General features: G+C 36.2%; 1 pseudogene; it reads right to left on the bottom strand.

The window, feature by feature from the left end:
- Window positions 1-15963: 15963 nt before the first annotated feature.
- Window positions 15964-16515, bottom strand: LOC118896465 (annotated as a pseudogene).
- Window positions 16516-17483: the final 968 nt, after the last annotated feature.

Genomic DNA, 17483 nt, shown 5'->3' with positions numbered 1-17483 from the left:
AAATCAGTTGGCCATGGTCGTCCGTGTCTGTTGGTACACTCTCTATTCTAGTCCATTGATCCATGTGTCTATCCCTTTGTGAGTATACAGTGTTTTGATTAATGTAGTTTTACAGCATTTCTTAAATTGAGTGTGTGATTCTTTTAACTTTGTTCATTTGCAGAAATGTTTGGCTCTTCTAGTTCCTTTGCCTTTCTATATAAAATTTAGAATCAGTTACCTATATCTACAAAAAAACTGGCTGAGATTTTTTTGGAATTGTGTTGAATCTGTAGATCAGTTTGGGGAGAATTGACATCTTTACTATTTTGAGCCTTCCAATCCATGAATGTAGTATGTATTTACATCTATTTAGGTCTTCCTTCAATTATTTTACCAGGATTTTTTCAGTTTCATCATAAAAAATCCACACATATATTTTTTATATTTATATTTATATACTTCATTTTTATAGCTATTATAAATGGTATTTTAAAAATTTGTTTCCAATGGTCCATTGCTAATATATAGTATAGAACATTAATTTTTTGTTTGCTAGTTTCATTTTGTTTTGTCTGGCGTATTTGTTGACCTTGTATCCTGCAGTCTTGTAAACTCAATTGTTAGTTCTCAGAGTTTTAGTTGTAGATTCCTTGGTATCTTTCATATAGACAACTATGATGCCTAGGACTAAGGACATTTTATTTCTTTCTTTTCAATGTGTATGCCTTTTATTCTTTTTGGTGTCTTATTGCATTGGCTAGGTTTCTAGTATGATGTTAAACAGGAGTGGTGAGAATGGATATCCTTGCCTTGTTCCCAATCTATGGGAAATCATGCAGCCTTTCATAATTAAATATGATGTTAGCTATGATTTTTTTTTTTTTTTTGGTAAATGCTCACTGTCACTTTTAGTAATTTTCCTTTTATTCCTAGTTTGCTGAGAGCTTTTTTTTTTATATCATGAATATAAATGTATGTTAGATTTTGTCAAATAGTATTTTCTGTATCAACTGATATGATCGTGTGTTTTTTTTCTTCAGGCTATAAATATAATGGATTACATTGATTGATGTTCAAATATTGAACTAGTATTTCTGGGATGAATAGCATTTCTGGGATAAATCTCACTTGGTCATGTAACATTTTTAATGTATATTGACACACTGAATTTGTTCACACTTTGCTGAGCATATTTGTATCTAAGTTCAGGATAGATATTGATCTGTTGATCTGTAGTTTCTTTTTTGTACTTTTTTGTCTGGTTTTGGAATCAGGGTAATGCTCATCTCATAACATAGATGTGAAGTGTTTCTGGAAGAGTTTATGCAGAATTGATGCTATTTTTCTCCTTGAATGTTTGATAGAATTCACCAGTGAAACCATCTGTTAGTAGAGACTTCTTTTTCCAGAAGGTTTTAAACTACTAATTCAGTTTCTTTAATATTGGGTTGGCCAAAAAGTGTCTTCAGTTTTTTAAGTAAAAATAAAAGATTCATTTTTCATTTTCACCAAGAACTTTATTGAACAACGTATTCACCCTTTTGTTCCACTACCTTCTGCCATTTTTCAGGCAACTTCATAATTCCATCTTCCCAAAACTTTTTATCTTTTTGAGCAAAGAACTGTTCCAGGTGCCTTTTACAGTCTTCCAGGGAATGGAAATTTTTTCCATTAAGAGAATTTTGTAAAGACCTAAATAAATGGAAATCCAAAGGTGCAATGTCTGGTGAATATGGTCAGAATTTCCCAGGGAAGGTGTAACAGTTTTTGCCCCTCATTAAAGAAACATGCAGTCTTGCGTTATCCTGAAGGAAGATTATGCGTTCTGTTGACTAATTCTGGACGCTTTTTGTCGAATGCCGAATGCTACTGTCAGTTGGTCTAACTGGGAGCAGTACTTGTTGGAATTAATCGTTTGGTCTTCCAGAAGGAGCTCATAATAGAGGACTCCCTTCCAATCCCACCATATACACAACATCACCTTCTTTGTCTGAAGACCGGCCTTTGGTGTGGTTGGTGGTGGTTCATTTCGCTTGCCTCACGATCTCTTCTGTTCCATATTATTGCACAGTATCCACTTTTCATGGCCCATCACAATTTTTTTTACAAGCGGAATGTTTCCATTATGTTTAAGTAGAGAATCGCATGCTGAAATACGGTCAAGAAGGTTTTTTTCGCTTAACGTATGTGGAACCCAAACATCAAAGTGATGAATGTAACCAAGCTGGTGCAAATGATTTTCAGTGCTTGATTTGGATATTTTGAGTATATCGGCTATCTCCTGTGTGGTATAACATTGATTGTTCTCAATGAATGTCTCAATTCGATCGCTATCAACTTCAACTGATCTACCTGACCGTGGAGCATCGTCCAGCAAGAAATTTCCAGCACGAAACTTCACAGACCACTTTTGACATGTTCCATCAGTCACAGCACCTTCTCCATACACTGCACAAATATTTTTTTGTGTGTGTTCCATTGCGATTTTACCTTTCTTGAAATAATAAATCATATGCCAAAAATGTTGTTTTTATCTTCCATCTTTAATATTAAAATGGCTACACAAAAATTCACCAATTTGATAAGTCTTTTTTTAAATGCATGCTGATATGATAGCTTTCACATAAAATCTAACAAAATTGTTTCGAATGACGTTAAACACAACTAAGTGCTACTAGACCCATCTGATGGAAAAAACCGAACTAACCTTTTGGCCAGCCCAATAGTTACATAACTGTTACAGGTTGAATTGTATCCTCTCCAAAATTCATGCATTGAGGTCCTATCCCTCAGTACCTCAGAATGTAAACCTGTTTAGAAGCATGGTGAAATTAGTTAAGATGTAATTAGTTACGATGAGGTCATAGGGGAGTAGAATGGGCCTCTAATCTAATATGACTGGTGTCCTTGTAACAAAAAGGAAATTTGGACACAAATGTGCACACAGGGAGAACATAATGTGAAGAGGAAAGCAGAGATAGGGTGATGCTTCTACAAGCCAAGGAATGCCAAAGATTGCCAGCAAACGAGGAGCTAGGAGAGCATATGTAACAGATTCTCTCTCAGAACCCTCAGAAAGAACCCTATTGACACGCTGATGTTGCACTTGTAGCCTCCAGAACTGTGAGACAATAAATTTCTACTGTTTAAGTCACTCAATTTGTAGTCCTTACTTATGGCAGCCCTAGTCAACTAATACAAGAACTATTCTGATTATTTATTTCTTCTTGTGCAAATTTTGGTAATTTGTGGATTTTGAGAAAGTGGTCCATTTTATTTGTTGTCGTCAAATGTATGTGTCTGGTATTATTTGTAGTATTCCCTTATTATCCTGTTAATGTCTGCAGAGTCTGTAGTGATGTCCCCTTTTCCATTTCTGATATTGGTGATTTGTGTTTTAAAAAGGTTATTTTTTGTCAGTCTTACTCTGGAGGTTTATCCCTTTCAATAATGTTTTCAAGGAAGTAATTTTGGTTTCATTAAATTTCTCTATTGCTCCTCTGTTCTCAATTTTATTGATTTTTGCTCTTACCTTTATTATAATTTCATTCCTCTACTTGCTTAGGATTTTTTTTGCTCTCTTTCTCTCTTTTTTCTAGCTTCTTAAAGTGAAAGTTTAGATTATTGATTAAAGATCAGTTTTTCCAATATAAAAATTTATTGCTATAAATTTCTCACTAAACACTGCTTTAGTAATATCTCATTAATTTGGGATGTGTTGTATTTTCATTTTCATTTCATTCAAAATATTTTCTAATTTACATTGAGACTTCCTCATAGGCTTTTAGAAGTGTGTTGTTTAATTTCCATGTGTTTGGAGATTTTAAAAAATGTTTGTTGATTTCTAGTTTAATTCATTATTTTCAGATACATGTTTTGTATGATTTCCATTCTTTTAAATTTTTTAAGGTTTGTTGTGGTTACCAAAGGGGAAAGGTGGGGGGAGGTCTAAACTGGGAGATTGGGATTGACATATACACACTACTATATATAAAATAGATAACTGATAAAAACCTGTGCTACTGTATAGCACAGGGAACTCTACTCAATACTGTGTAATGACCTATATGGGAAAAGAATCTAAAAAAAAGAGTGGATATATGTATCTGTATAACTGATTCACTTTGTTGCACAGCAGAAACTAACAAAACATTGTAAATCAACTATACTGCAATAAAAATTAATATAAAAATAAAGAAAAATTGTTAAGGTTTGTTGCTAGGGTTTAAGAACACCTTTTTAAAAGCTAAATAAAACTGAGCTGTAAACGTATGTGTTCATGGTGCTGTTTTTCAATGATGAGTTATTAATCACTTTTTAAATCTATTATACTGCAATCTAGTTTATTGAAGTTTTCACATTATCTTGGGTCATTTTTTGCCAGTTTTTTTTTTCATTTCCTCTAGATTTTCAAATTTGTTACCATATAGTTGTCTGCAGTATTGTCTTATAATTCTTTCAATCTCTTCTGTATCTGTGATTATGTTTCCTTTTCCATTTGTAAGCTTGTTTTTTTCTTCTCTCTATTCTCCCTTATTTAGACTCATGAAGGACTTATTTAATTTATAAATTCCTTCTAAGAATCAGTTTTTGAATTTATTTATAATAATTACAGTATTTTCCTTTTTCCTTAATTAGACTTGTATAACTTCCTTGTTTCTTTGTTTTTTTTTGTTTTTAGTGTTTCAAGATGAGTACCAAGTTCCTTTTTATTCTTATTTTGTGGTAATGGAGGCTTTTGAATCAATGTTTTCTTCTGAGTAGTGCTTTTGTTTTCTCTCAGTGGTGTTTGTATGGGCTGTTTTCTCTTGCATTGTTTTCCAGATAGTTTGAAATTTCCCTTTTGATTTTGTTTTCATTCCAAGATTTATTAAGAAGTGTGTTTTTAATTTTCAGATATGGAAAGCTTTTTCGATCATTTAATATTATTTGTTTCTAATTGTATTGGTGAACAAAGAATATGTTCTATACAAATATGACTTTAAAAATTCATTAATTTTTTAACAAGTTCAGATTAATTTTAAAAAATATTTCATGGAGATTTGAAAAAAACAAACATGCAATATTTGAGGAATATAAGGTTTTCTCTCTATAAAAATTATTACATATATATCACATGTATGTCACACATATATACCCAATACATTCAGTTTATTGATTTTTATCCTTTGTAATTTTTTCTATTAGATCGGTCACATTCTTACAATACCTCAACTAATATGCTTATTTGTCTTCTTTACTGTAAATATCATATTTTAACTTCTCAGATATTCATATCTTACCCCTGATTTTTCCTTATTTACATTTATTTGATATTTAGTTCACTCTTTTTTTCAAGCTTTATGGGGTATAATTGACAAATAAAATTGTAATATATTTAAAGTGTACAACATGTTGATTTGATAAATGTATACATTGTAAAGGGATTCCCTCCCTCCATCAAGTTAATTAACATATCCATCTCCTCACATATTTCCTTTTGTTTTTTGGTGAGAAAACTTAAGTTTTACTGTCTTAGCAAATTTCAGTGGTACAATACAGTATTATCAACTATGGTCACCATGTTACACATTCGATTCTCTGACCTTATTCATCTTATAACTGAAAGTTTGTACCCTTTTACCAACCTTTTCCCATTTTCCCCATCCCTCGCTCAGTCTCTGGCAACCACCATTTTCTATGAGTTTGAAATTTTTTTTTTTTTTAGATTCCACATATAAGTGACAACACGTAATTTTTGTCTTTATCTTGCTTATTTTGCTTAGTGTAAGGCTCTCCTGGTCCATCCATGCTTTTGCAAATAGCAAGATTTCCTTCTTTCTTAAGACTGAATAACATTCTAGTGTGTGTGTGTGTGTGTGTGTGTGTGTGTGTGTGTTGTAATATATATATAACTAATTTTTTAAAAAATTTGTTTTTATTTGTTTTATTTTTGGCTGCATTGGGTCTTCGTTGCTGTGCACGGGCTTTCTCTAGTTGTGGCAAGTGGGGGCTACTCTTCGTTGCAGTGCAATGGGCTTCTCATTGTGGTGGCTTCTCTTGTTGCGGAGCACGGGCTCTAGGCACGTGGGCTTCAGTAGGTGTGGCACGTGGGCTTCAGTAGTCGTGGCTTGCGGACTCTAGAGCGCAGGCTCAGTAGTTGTGGTGCACGAGCTTAGTTGCTCTGTGGCATGTGGGATCTTCCCAGACCAGGGCTCAAACCTGTGTCCCCTGCATTGGCAGGAGGACTCTTAACCACTGCGCCACCAGGGAAGCCCCTATATATCACATTTTATTTATTCATTCATCTGTTGAAAGACACGTAGATTGTTTGCATGTCTTGGCTATTATGAAAAATTCTACAATGAACATGGGAATATAGGTAGTGATTTCATTTCCTTTGGATATATACCCAGGAAGTGGGATTGTTGGTAACCTATTACATATGGTATTACGTATTTAATCTACATATGTGGATTTGTAATTATATATGTAATCTATATTACATATAGAATTACATATGGTAATTTTTTGTTTTGAATTTTTGAATTTTGTTTTATTTATTTTTTTATACAGCAGGTTCTTATTAGTCATCAGTTTTATACACATCAGTGTATACATGTCAATCCCAATCGCCCAATTCATCACACCACCACGCCAACCCCCCACCGCTTTCCCCCCTTGGTGTTCATACATTTGTTCTCTACATCTGTGTCTCAATTTCTGCCCTGCAAACCGGTTCATCTGTACCATTTTTCTAGTTTCCACATAAATACTTTAATATACGATATTTGTTTTTCTCTTTCTGACTTACTTCACTCTGTATGACAGTCTCTAGATCCATCCACATCTCAACAAATGACCCAATTTCGTTCCTTTTTATGGCTGAGTAATATTCCATTGTATATATGTATCACATCTTTATGCATTCGTCTGTCGATGGGCATTTAGGTTGCTTCCATGACCTGGCTATTGTAAAAGGTGCTGCAGTGAACATTGGGGTGCATGTGTCTTTTTGAATTATGGTTTTCTCAAGGTATATGACCAGTAGTGGGATTGCTGGATCATATGGTAATTCTATTTTTAGTTTCTTAAGGAACCTCCATAGTGTTCTCCATAGTGGCTGTGCCAATTTACATTCCCACCAACAGTGCAAGAGGATTCCCTTTTCTCCACACCCTCTCCAGCATTTGTTGTTTGTAGATTTTCTGATGATGCTCATTCTAACTGGTGTGAGGTGGTACCTCATTGTAGTTTTGATTTGCATTTCTCTAATAATTAGTGATGTTGAGCAGCTTTTCATGTGCTTCTTGGCCGTCTGTATGTCTTCTTTGGAGAAATGTCTATTTAGGTCTTTGGCCCATTTTTGGATTGGGTTGTTTGTTTCTTTAATATTGAGCTGCATGAACTGTTTATATATTTTGGAGATTAATCCTTTGCCTGTTGATTCATTTGCAAATATTTTCTCCCATTCTGAGGGTTGTCTTTTTGTCTTGTTTATGGTTTCCTTTGCTGTGCAAAAGCTTTGAAGTTTCACTAGGTCCTATTTATTTATTTTTGTTTTTATTTCCATTACTCTAGGAGGAAGATCAAAAAATATCTTGCTGTGATTTATGTCAAAGAGTGTTCTTCCTATGTTTTCCTCTAAGAGTTTTATAGTGTCTAGTCTTACATTTAGGTCTCTAATGCATTTTAAGTTTATTTTTCTGTATGGTGTTCGGGAGTGTTCTAATTTCATTCTTTTACTTGTAGCTGTCCAGTTTTCCCAGCACCACTTATTGAAGAGACTGTCTTTTCTCCATTGTATATCCTTGCCTCCTTTGTCATAGATTAGCTGACCATAGGTGCATGGGTTTATCTCTGGGCTTTCTATCTTGTTCCATTGGTCTATATTTCTGTTTTTGTGCCAGTACCATATTGTCTTGATTACTGTAGCTTTGTAGTATAGTCTGAAGTCAGGGAGTCTGATTCCTCCAGCTCTGCTTTTTTCCCTCAAGACTGCTTTGGCTATTCGGGGTCTTTTGTGTTTCCATACAAATTTTAAGATTTTTTGTTCTAGTTCTGTAAAAAATGCCATTGGTAATTTGATAGGGATTGCATTGAATCTGTAGATTGCTATGGGTAGTAGAGTCATTTTCACAATGTTGATTCTTCTAATCCAAGAACATGGTATATCTCTCTATCTGTTGGTATTATCTTTAATTTCTTTCATCAGTGTCTTATAGTTTTCTGCATACAGGTCTTTTTGTCTCCCTTGGTAGGTTTATTCCTAGGTATTTTATTCTTTTTGTTGCAGTGATAAATGGGAGTGTTTCCTTAATTTCTCTTTCAGATTTTTCATCATTAGTATATAGGAATGCAAGAGATTTCTGTGCATTAATTTTGTATCCTGCAACTTTACCAAATTCATTGATTAGCTCTCGTAGTTTTCTGGTGGCATCTTTAGGATTTTCTATGTATAGTATCATGTCATCTGCAAATAGTGACAGGTTTACTTCTTCCTTTCCAATTTGTATTCCTTTTATTTCTTTTTCTTCTCTGATTGCTGTGGCTAGGACTTCCAAAACTATGTTGAATATTAGTGGTGAGAGTGGGCAACCTTGTCTTGTTCCTGATCTTAGAGGAAATCCTTTCAGTTTTTCACCATTGAGAATGATGTTTGCTGTGGGTTTGTCATATATGGCCTTTATTATGTTGAGGTAGATTCCTTCTATGCCCACCTTCTGGAGAATTTTTCTCATAAATGGGTGTTGAATTTTTTTAAAAGCTTTTTCTGCATCTATTGAGATGATCATATGGGTTTTATTCTTCAATTTGTTAATATGGTGTATTACATTGATTGATTTGCATATACTGAAGAATCCTTGCATCCCTGGGATAAATCCCACTTGATCAGGGTGTATGATCCTTTTAATGTGTTGTTGGATTCTGTTTGCTAGTATTTTGTTGAGGATTTTTGCATCTATATTCATCAGTGATACTGGTCTGTAATTTTCTTTTTTTGTAGTATCTTTGTCTGGTTTTGGTATCAGGGTGATTGTGGCCTCATAGAACGAGTTTGGGAGTGTTCCTTCCTCTGCAATGTTTTGGAAAAGTTTGAGAAGGATGGGTGTTAGCTCTTCTCTAATTGTTTGATAGAATTCACCTGTGAAGCCATCTGGTCCTGGGCTTTTGTTTGTTGTAAGATCTTAAATCACAGTTTGAATTTCATTACTTGTGATTGATCTGTTCATATTTTCTATTTCTTCCTGGTTCAGTCTTGGAAGGTTATAGCTTTCTGAGAATCTGTCCATTTCTTACAGGTTGTCCATTTTATTGGCATAAAATTGCTTGTAGTAGTCTCTTAAGATGGTTTATATTTCTGCAGTGTCTGTTGTAACTTCTCCTTTTTCATTTCTAGCTTTATTGATTTGAGTCCTCTCCCTCTTTTTCTTAATGAGTCTGGCTAATGGTTTATCAATTTTGTTTATCTTCTCAAAGAACCAGCTTTTAGTTTTATTGATCTTTGCTATGGTTTTCTTTGTTTCTATTTCATTTCTTTCTGCTCTGATCTTTATGATTTCTTTCCTTCTGCTAACTTTGGGTTTTGTTTGTTCTTCTTTCTCTAGTTCCTTTAGGTGTAAGGTTAGATTGTTTATCTGAGATTTTTCTTGTTTCTTGAGGTAGGCTTGTATAGCTGTAAACTTCCCTCTTAGAACTGCTTTTGCTGCATCCCATAGGTTTTGGGTCATCGTGTTTTCATTGTCATTTGTCTCTAGGTATTTTTTGATTTCCTCTTTGATTTCTTCAGAGATCTCTTGGGTATTTAGTAATGTATTGTTTAGCCTCCATGTGTTTGTGTTTTTTACGTTTTTTTCCCTGTAATTCATTTCTAATTTCATAGTGTTGTGGTCAGAAAAGATGCTTGATATGATTTCAATTTTCTTAAATTTACTGAGGCTTGATTTGTGACCCAAGATGTGATCTATCCTGGAGAATGTTCCATGTGCACTTGAGAAGAAAGTGTAATGTGCTGTTTTTGCATGGAATGTCCTATAAATATCGATTAAATTTCTCTGGTTTATTGTGTCATTTAAACTTTCTGTTTCCTTATTTGTTTTCATTTTGGATGATCTGTCCATTGCTGTAAGTGAGGTGTTAAAGTCCCCCACTATTATTGTGTTACTGTCGATTTCCTCTTTTAGAGCTGTTAGCAGTTGCCTTATGTGTTGCTGTGCTCCTATGTTGGGTGCATGTATATTTATAATTGTTATATCTTCTTCTTGGGTTGATCCCTTGATCATTATGTAGTGTCCTTCCTTGTCTCTTGTAACATTCTTTATTTTGAAGTCTGTTTTATCTGATATGAGCATTGCTACTCCAACTTTCTTTTGATTTCCATTTGCATGGGATATCTTTTTCCATCCCCTCACTTTCAGCCTGTATGTGTCCCTAGGTCTGAGTGGGTCTCCTGTAGACAGCATATATATGGGTCTTGTTTTTGTATCCATTCAGCAAGCCTGTATCTTTTGGGTGGAGCATTTAATCCATTCACGTTTAAGGTAATTATTGATATGTATGTTCCTATGACCATTTTCTTAATTGTTTTGGGTTTGTTTTTGTAGGTCCTTTTCTTCTGTTGTGTTTCCTACTTAGAGAAGTTCCTTTAGCATTTGTTGTAGAGCTGGTTTTGTGGTGCTGAATTCTCTTAGCTTTTGCTTGTCTGTGAAGCTTTTGATTTCTCCATCAAATCTGAATGAGACCCTTGCAGGGTAGAGTAATCTTGGTTGTAGGTTCCTCCCTTTCATCACTTTAAGTATATCATGCCACTCCCTTCTGGCTTGTAGAGTTTCTGCTGAGAAATCAACTGTTAACCTTATGGGAGTTCCCTTGTATGTTATTTATCGTTTTTCCTTTGCTGCTTTCAATAATTTTTCTTTGTCTTTAATTTTTTGCCAAGTTGATTACTATGTGTCTCAGTGTGTTTCTCATTGGGTTTATCCTGTATGGGACTCGCTGCGCTTCCTGGACTTGGGTGTCTATTTCCTTTCCTATGTTAGGGAAGTTTTCGACTATAATCTCTTCAAATATTTTCTCTGGTCCTTTCTCTCTCTCTTCTCCTTTTCAGACCCCTATAATGAGAATGTTGTTGCATTTAATGTTGTCTCAGAGGTCTCTTAGGCTGTCTTCATCACTTTTCATTCTCTTTTCTTTATTCTGTTCCACAGCAGTGAATTCCACCATTCTTTCTTCCAGGTCACTTATCCGTTCTTTTGCCTCAGTTATTCTGCTATTGATTCCTTGTAGTGTAGTTTTCATTTCAGTTATTGTATTGTTCATCCCTGTTTGTTTGTTCTTTAATTCTTCTAGGTCTTTGTTAAACATTTCTTGCATCTTCTCTATCTTTGCCTCCATTCTTTTTCCGAGGTCCTGGATCATCTTCATTATCATTATTCTGAATTCTTTTTCTGGAAGGTTGCCTATCTCCACTTCATTTAGTTGTTTCTCTGGGGTTTTATCTTGTTCCTTCGTCTGGTACATAGCCCTCTGCCTTTTCATCTTGTCTGTCTTTCTGTGAATGTGGTTTTTGTTCCACAGGCTGCAGGGTTGTAGTTCTTCTTGCTTCTGCTTGGTAATTCTATTTTTAATTTCTTGGTTTCCTTGTGTTTTGCCAGGATCAAGGAAAGGAAGGACTGGGTCCATCATGTGCTCCTTCTTGGCCTTTTAGGGATCAGGGTGTCCGGCCCTTTCCTAGGGTTGATCTTGCCCTTGCCTGGGAATACACAGATCTCTGCATTTCAGTGGTCTCCCTGGAATCCACCAGTTTATGACAGTCACCCTCAGTTGTAGTCTCAGGTGCTTAACCAAGGTAAGACAGAGACAATCTTGCAGCTTTCTCTCCTCTAGGACTTACACAGAACTGAAGTGTTTATCTGCTCCTGCTAGCTTGTAGGGCTGAGCAGCTATTCAGTGCAGGAAAGGGAGATAGATTGAAGTTGGTAGTGGGAGAGGAGAGAGTTATAATCAAGCCACATCTTCCCAGAATCACCTGCTAGTTTCCTCTTCTCTATGATAGCTGTGCAGACATTCGTTGGGTTTGGAGGTTTTAGCTGTGTCCTAAAACACAGACTTAATTTTTCTTCATGTTGCCTAGTAATTTTCATTTAAATTAAAGAGTTTTACACATCAGAATTGGTATTTTACCTGTTGAGACATAAAAAGCCTAAACAAAGATAGTAATTTTTATCTGAAACTAAGCTTAGGCAATTTAAATAGAGAAAATTGTTATAAATTAAACCAACTGTCAAGTATAGCCTCATTTCAGCTTTCCTGGTGATTTAGTTTAGTTTTCTTAGGGAAGCCCCCAATCTGTAGTGTTTCTAAAACATAATATTCATATATACTGAATACATAATACATGAATACCAATATAGTGTTAATAGTAAAAAAGTCTCATTCTAGTAAAAGCAAACCATGTGTGTATATGTGTGTGTAAGCAATAGTGGTTAAAAGGTCACATTAGAATTTTCTTCTCCCTTAGTAAGTAAACAACCTTGTTTTGTATAGAACTAAGCTGAGGCTAAAAGGAGGAGCGCTTTGATTTTTTTTTATCCCTTGTGACCTTTTAATGACCTTTGGATGCAGACTATAGATAAAGAATATTCTGAAGGTGAAAAAGAAAAATTCCTTGGGGGTATTTTTCAGGTGTGTTTTTGTTAAGTGTTTAACATCACCGAATTCTCAGATCTTACATATTTTCAGGACACAGAACACATACTCTAAATGCAGGTGTATTCCTTTAACTGCAAGTATTTATTTAACAAATTTCCTCTCAAGTCTTCTGGTGTCAGACACAGTATGACAGTAGTTAAGGATCTGTCATCGTTCCCATTAAAAACCTTATTGTTTAGGCTTTGCTTCCTTGACTGTTTCAAATTACATCTAGCTGAGACTTGCCAAAGAAGTTGTCAGCTTAGATATGACTTCGATTTTGAAAAACTGTTGAAAATAGGAAAGCCATTTATAGTGACAGAAAAGAAGAGAATTTGGCTGGCGTCAAATGTCTTTTCTTGCTGAAATATACTTGTTCATGAAGTTTTCCAAACAATTGCAGTATGGATTAGTACATTTTGACACTTTAAAAATAAGCATGCTTTAAAATGGGATAGATAATTAACTGGAAAAATATATGTCTCCGTGTATATTAGAAATGTTTCCTGGCTTCATTTTATCACAAGTGTCCAATATGTCACTATGATAGGATTGAAATGGCAAGATTCTATTTATACAGAATATGAATCAGGAACATCTCCAGAAACATCTACCACAAAAAGAACATTTGCATAAGAATATGCATTTTCATCTCTTTGGTATAGTCAGGGAATTAGGTTAAAACTATAGTTTTTTGTATAATGCTTATATTCAGCATAAAGTAAAACTCAATAGGTTAATCAGTAATTAGATCTCTCAAGAAAAGACTTTTCTGAATTGTAAAACTCTAACAGAATCACCCAGAATGCAGTTCAGAGAGATAAAGAGATGGCAAAATAGAAGAGAAATTAAGAGGCATGGAGGAAAGAATTAAAAGCTCCAACATTTATCTAATAAGAGTTCTAGGAGAGATTAGAGAGAATGCGGCAGGGTTAATATTCTAAGAGATTATGGCCGAAATTTTTTTTTCAGAATTGAAAAAAGACATGATTCCTCAAATATAGCAAGCAACATTAAGTTGCAAGCAAGATTTGAAAAACAAATCCATACCTAGAAAATCTAAAAGCTACCAGAAAAAAGAAGTGAGGTTCTTATTCTTTTCTAGGTAGAAAATTTTACTGATGACAGGCTTCTCACAGCAAAAAGTAGATGCCAGATATCAATTAAATAATTTTTGCAAAGTCCTATGGGGAAGCAAGCTGGGATTCCATTCCATGCTAAAATATTGGTCAGGAAAGAGTGTAAAATGTAGACAAATGTAGATATACAAAGACTGAGAGTTTATTGTTCAGTTTATTGTTTATAGAGTTTATTATTCATTGATTATTCTTTCTGCTAAAAGACCTACTGGTATATTTACTTCAATAAGAAGCATAAAGGAAGAAGTGGGAGGCAAATAAAAGAGGAAAGTATGTTGTTAAATGCAAATTAGTGTTGGCTGTTTCCTCTCCTTCCCCTTTCCCCTGCCCACGCCCTTCAAGCCTTCAGTAACACAGTGAGGGGAGAGTCTGTTTGAGTTAAAGCCATACTAAGATCCTCTTCTGTTTCGTGGCATCAAGACTTTTTTATGGAGATACAATTTACATATAACATTATATTAATTTCAGGTGTACCACACAATGATTTGATACATGTATATATTGTGAAATGATCACCACATTAAGTCTAGTTAATCCATCACCACAGAACGTTACAAATAATTGTTTTCTTGTGATGAGAACTTTTTTTTTTTTTAAAGGAATACCTTATATTCTGAGATTATAGCCTTCCTTTTTTTTTTTAGTCCTAGAACATTTCTTTATTATTTATTTATTTATTTATTTATGGCTGTGTTGGGTCTTCGTTTCTGTGCAAGGGCTTTCTCTAGTTGTGGCAAGTGGGGGCCGCTCTTCATCGCGGTGCGCGGGCCTGTCACTGTTGTGGCCTCTTTTGTTGCGGAGCACAGGCTCCAGACGCGCAGGCTCAGTAGTTGTGGCTCACGGGCCTAGTTGCTCCGCAGCATGTGGGATCTTCCCAGACCAGGGCTCGAACCCGTGTCCCCTGCATTAGCAGGCAGATTCTTAACCACTGCACCACCAGGGAAGCCTGTGATGAGAACTTTTAAGATCTACTCTCTTAGCAACTTTCAAAGGTACAATGCAGCATTATCAACTACAGTCACCAAGCTGTACGTTACATCTTAGATTTTGATTAAAAAGAGCATTTGCTAAAAACACATGTTAAAAGTTTGAAAGCCACCACAGAACAAATACAAATAGAATTAGGAAGTGGAGTTAAACCAACCTCTGAACTTTGTGATAATTCCACTTTAAGAATGCACTTTTTAAGTCTTGACCACCATGTCCTGGTCAAGGTGAAGTCTGGTTTCTCTCCAGTTCTCTCATTAAAACAGAAGCTCACTGATTGGTTCTTTCTTTTTAACCCACCCTGTTTCCATGCAAAAGACACTAGTGTCCTTCTGGAAAAGTTAAGAATGTAGACACTCCCCTAAGCTCTCTGTAGATGCTGTGGGTTAGGAAGATATTTTGTTAAACTTCATTTAACTGAGGGGATATAGGGTTGTTTTGGAGAAGGGAAAGGAAATGCTCAAAAAATGAAGTATCTCTAAAATGACAGCTGTGATTCCTACTGTTTATTGAGTATCTGCATATGCCAAGCACATTACATTAACTTTTTTAACTGTAAAAATGACTTTACACTTTTGATATCATCAATCCTGTTTTAAAGATGTGACGATGGAACAGCTTGTAAAAGGGACCCTGAATTTGAGGGCAGGCACCTCTGGTTCTACCTCTTTATTCTCTCTACTCTGTAATGCTGTATCTTCCATAATATTCTCACCTATGAGGATCTTGTTCTAATGCTTGATGTATCTTGATCTTTTGAAACTGGGGGAGAAATCAGTGTACAAAGCAGGATACACAGTTTTGCATTCTTCAATAGTGTTTTTTCACTTTTAGTTTTTGACACACTATGTGATGTGTAAAATGAAAAAAATATAAAATAGGGCTCGTCCACAGTGGGCTAAATCTTTAATTCTCTTAAGAACATTAGTGGATTTTTAAAAGGCATTCTATACTAATGTTTGGCATGTGCGTAATTTTATTTTTTTGTTGGGGGGATGGTTGGTGATTAGTAGGTTCTCTAGAAGAGATAGAACTTAAGTGATTTTTTTTTTTTTTTTTTTTTTTGCTGCAAAAAGTTTTATTGTTTCCATTTGGTCCAAGGCTTGGGAGAGGGCTCCAGGGTGGTTAAAAAGCTGCCTAGTGGCTGCAGAGAGGGGCTTCAGGCAGAAGCTCTGACGCCAGAGGGGCTCCTCAAAGGCCGCTGCACTTTGGAGACTCCTGTTCGTACTCGAGGGTGAGCCGTTCAAAGCCATACTCGCCCAGCCCAGCCTGCGGACCAGCCAGCCTGCGGAGGTTGGTCAGGTGGTCGCCCATCTTCTTGATGAGTTTCACCTGCTCGTCCAGGAAGCGGCTCTCCCGGAAGTCACAGACGTGGGAGTTTGTGCGAACCCAGGGCTCGCAGATCCAAAAGCGCCTGGTTCAGGTTCTTCTCCCTGAGAATGGCGGCTTCTACAGCGTCCTGGGTTTTACCCCACTCATCTTGAGAAGGCTTCCGCACGTCTTGGAAAAGGGCGCGGCTCCAGCACTGGTTTTGCATTTTCAAGAGACGCTGGGCGCCCTTGCGCTTTTCCTTGGCCATTCCTGAAGAAAGTGGCCCACGCCGTGCAGAGCCACATCGTCGCGGTCGAAATAGGAGCCCAGAGAGAGGTAAGTGCCCGCCCCGCAGATGCATGTTGAACAGGCGGTGGACGGCGGCCTCCGCCTCGGTGGAATAATTCTGACGAATCTGGGAGCTCATGGTTGATTGGTAGTAAGGAGCTAAGCGCAAAAAACGGTGTTGGCCTGTCCTGGAGGCCAAGGATAGCTGAGTGGCTGATTCCAAAGGTTGTGACTGGAAAAAAGGTTGGAGGGTGGTCGGAGGCTGGAGCAAGGAACGTCCCTGGGTCTGTTCATTCCAAACACTGTTGAAGCAAAAGACAGGTCTGCAGGACAGCTGAGCGCACTGCCTAAAGTGATTTTTTAAAAAAGAATCACATTATGGTAAACCAAATTATAAATAGGCAATACTTTATTAAAGTCTAAATGAAAAGTTTCCTCTGTTAAAGAGGGTACTGTTAGGTGGCATCCTGCTCTCTGAATGCTCGGGGTTAGAAGGTGCTTTTTGATAGTGTGTCCTCACCTCTGAGCCCTAACCAACATAGAGATGGAAAAAATCATTTGGCTATATTAATGTTCCTCAAGCTGCTGTTGAGAAAACTACATAAAATTGGAGAAAACTTTGTCCATGTGCATTCGACCCTACCTAAGAGAACAGCTTCAGGGCCTCTAAGGTGCAAAAGCCATATTCTGATTGCCAGAGCACGTGTGAATTGTTCAATCTCTTCATCAGAATTTGGCTTCCCATGTAGATTTCACGACAGGGAAGAATCTACTGAGCAACATTCCGGCTGTTACATTAGTCTCTTATGAATTTGTATGATGTTCTTTTGTTTTTGAGAAACTGATCTCTGCCTAGGATATTCACAAAGTCCAATTTCTGAGCCTTTAGAACTGAAGCCCCATTTCTGGATTACGATGCTCTCTTCTGAGGCCTCTAGGCCTCTACCTAGTGATGACCATCTCTGGACACACCCCTTCAATCTACACAATTCTTCTGGGTTATCTGTGTTTTATTGTTGTTATTTCGTTTGTTCTGTGTGTGTTCACATTTATCCAGTATCGAGATTGTTATTTTCAGCCTCAGTTTCTCTGATGTTGGGGGGGTGG

Source organism: Balaenoptera musculus, chromosome 6 (assembly GCF_009873245.2).
Source record: "Balaenoptera musculus isolate JJ_BM4_2016_0621 chromosome 6, mBalMus1.pri.v3, whole genome shotgun sequence".
Taxonomy (NCBI): Eukaryota; Metazoa; Chordata; class Mammalia; order Artiodactyla; family Balaenopteridae; genus Balaenoptera; species Balaenoptera musculus.
The sequence above is the reverse complement of the archived record's forward strand: the minus strand, read 5'-3'. Positions and strand labels throughout refer to the sequence as shown.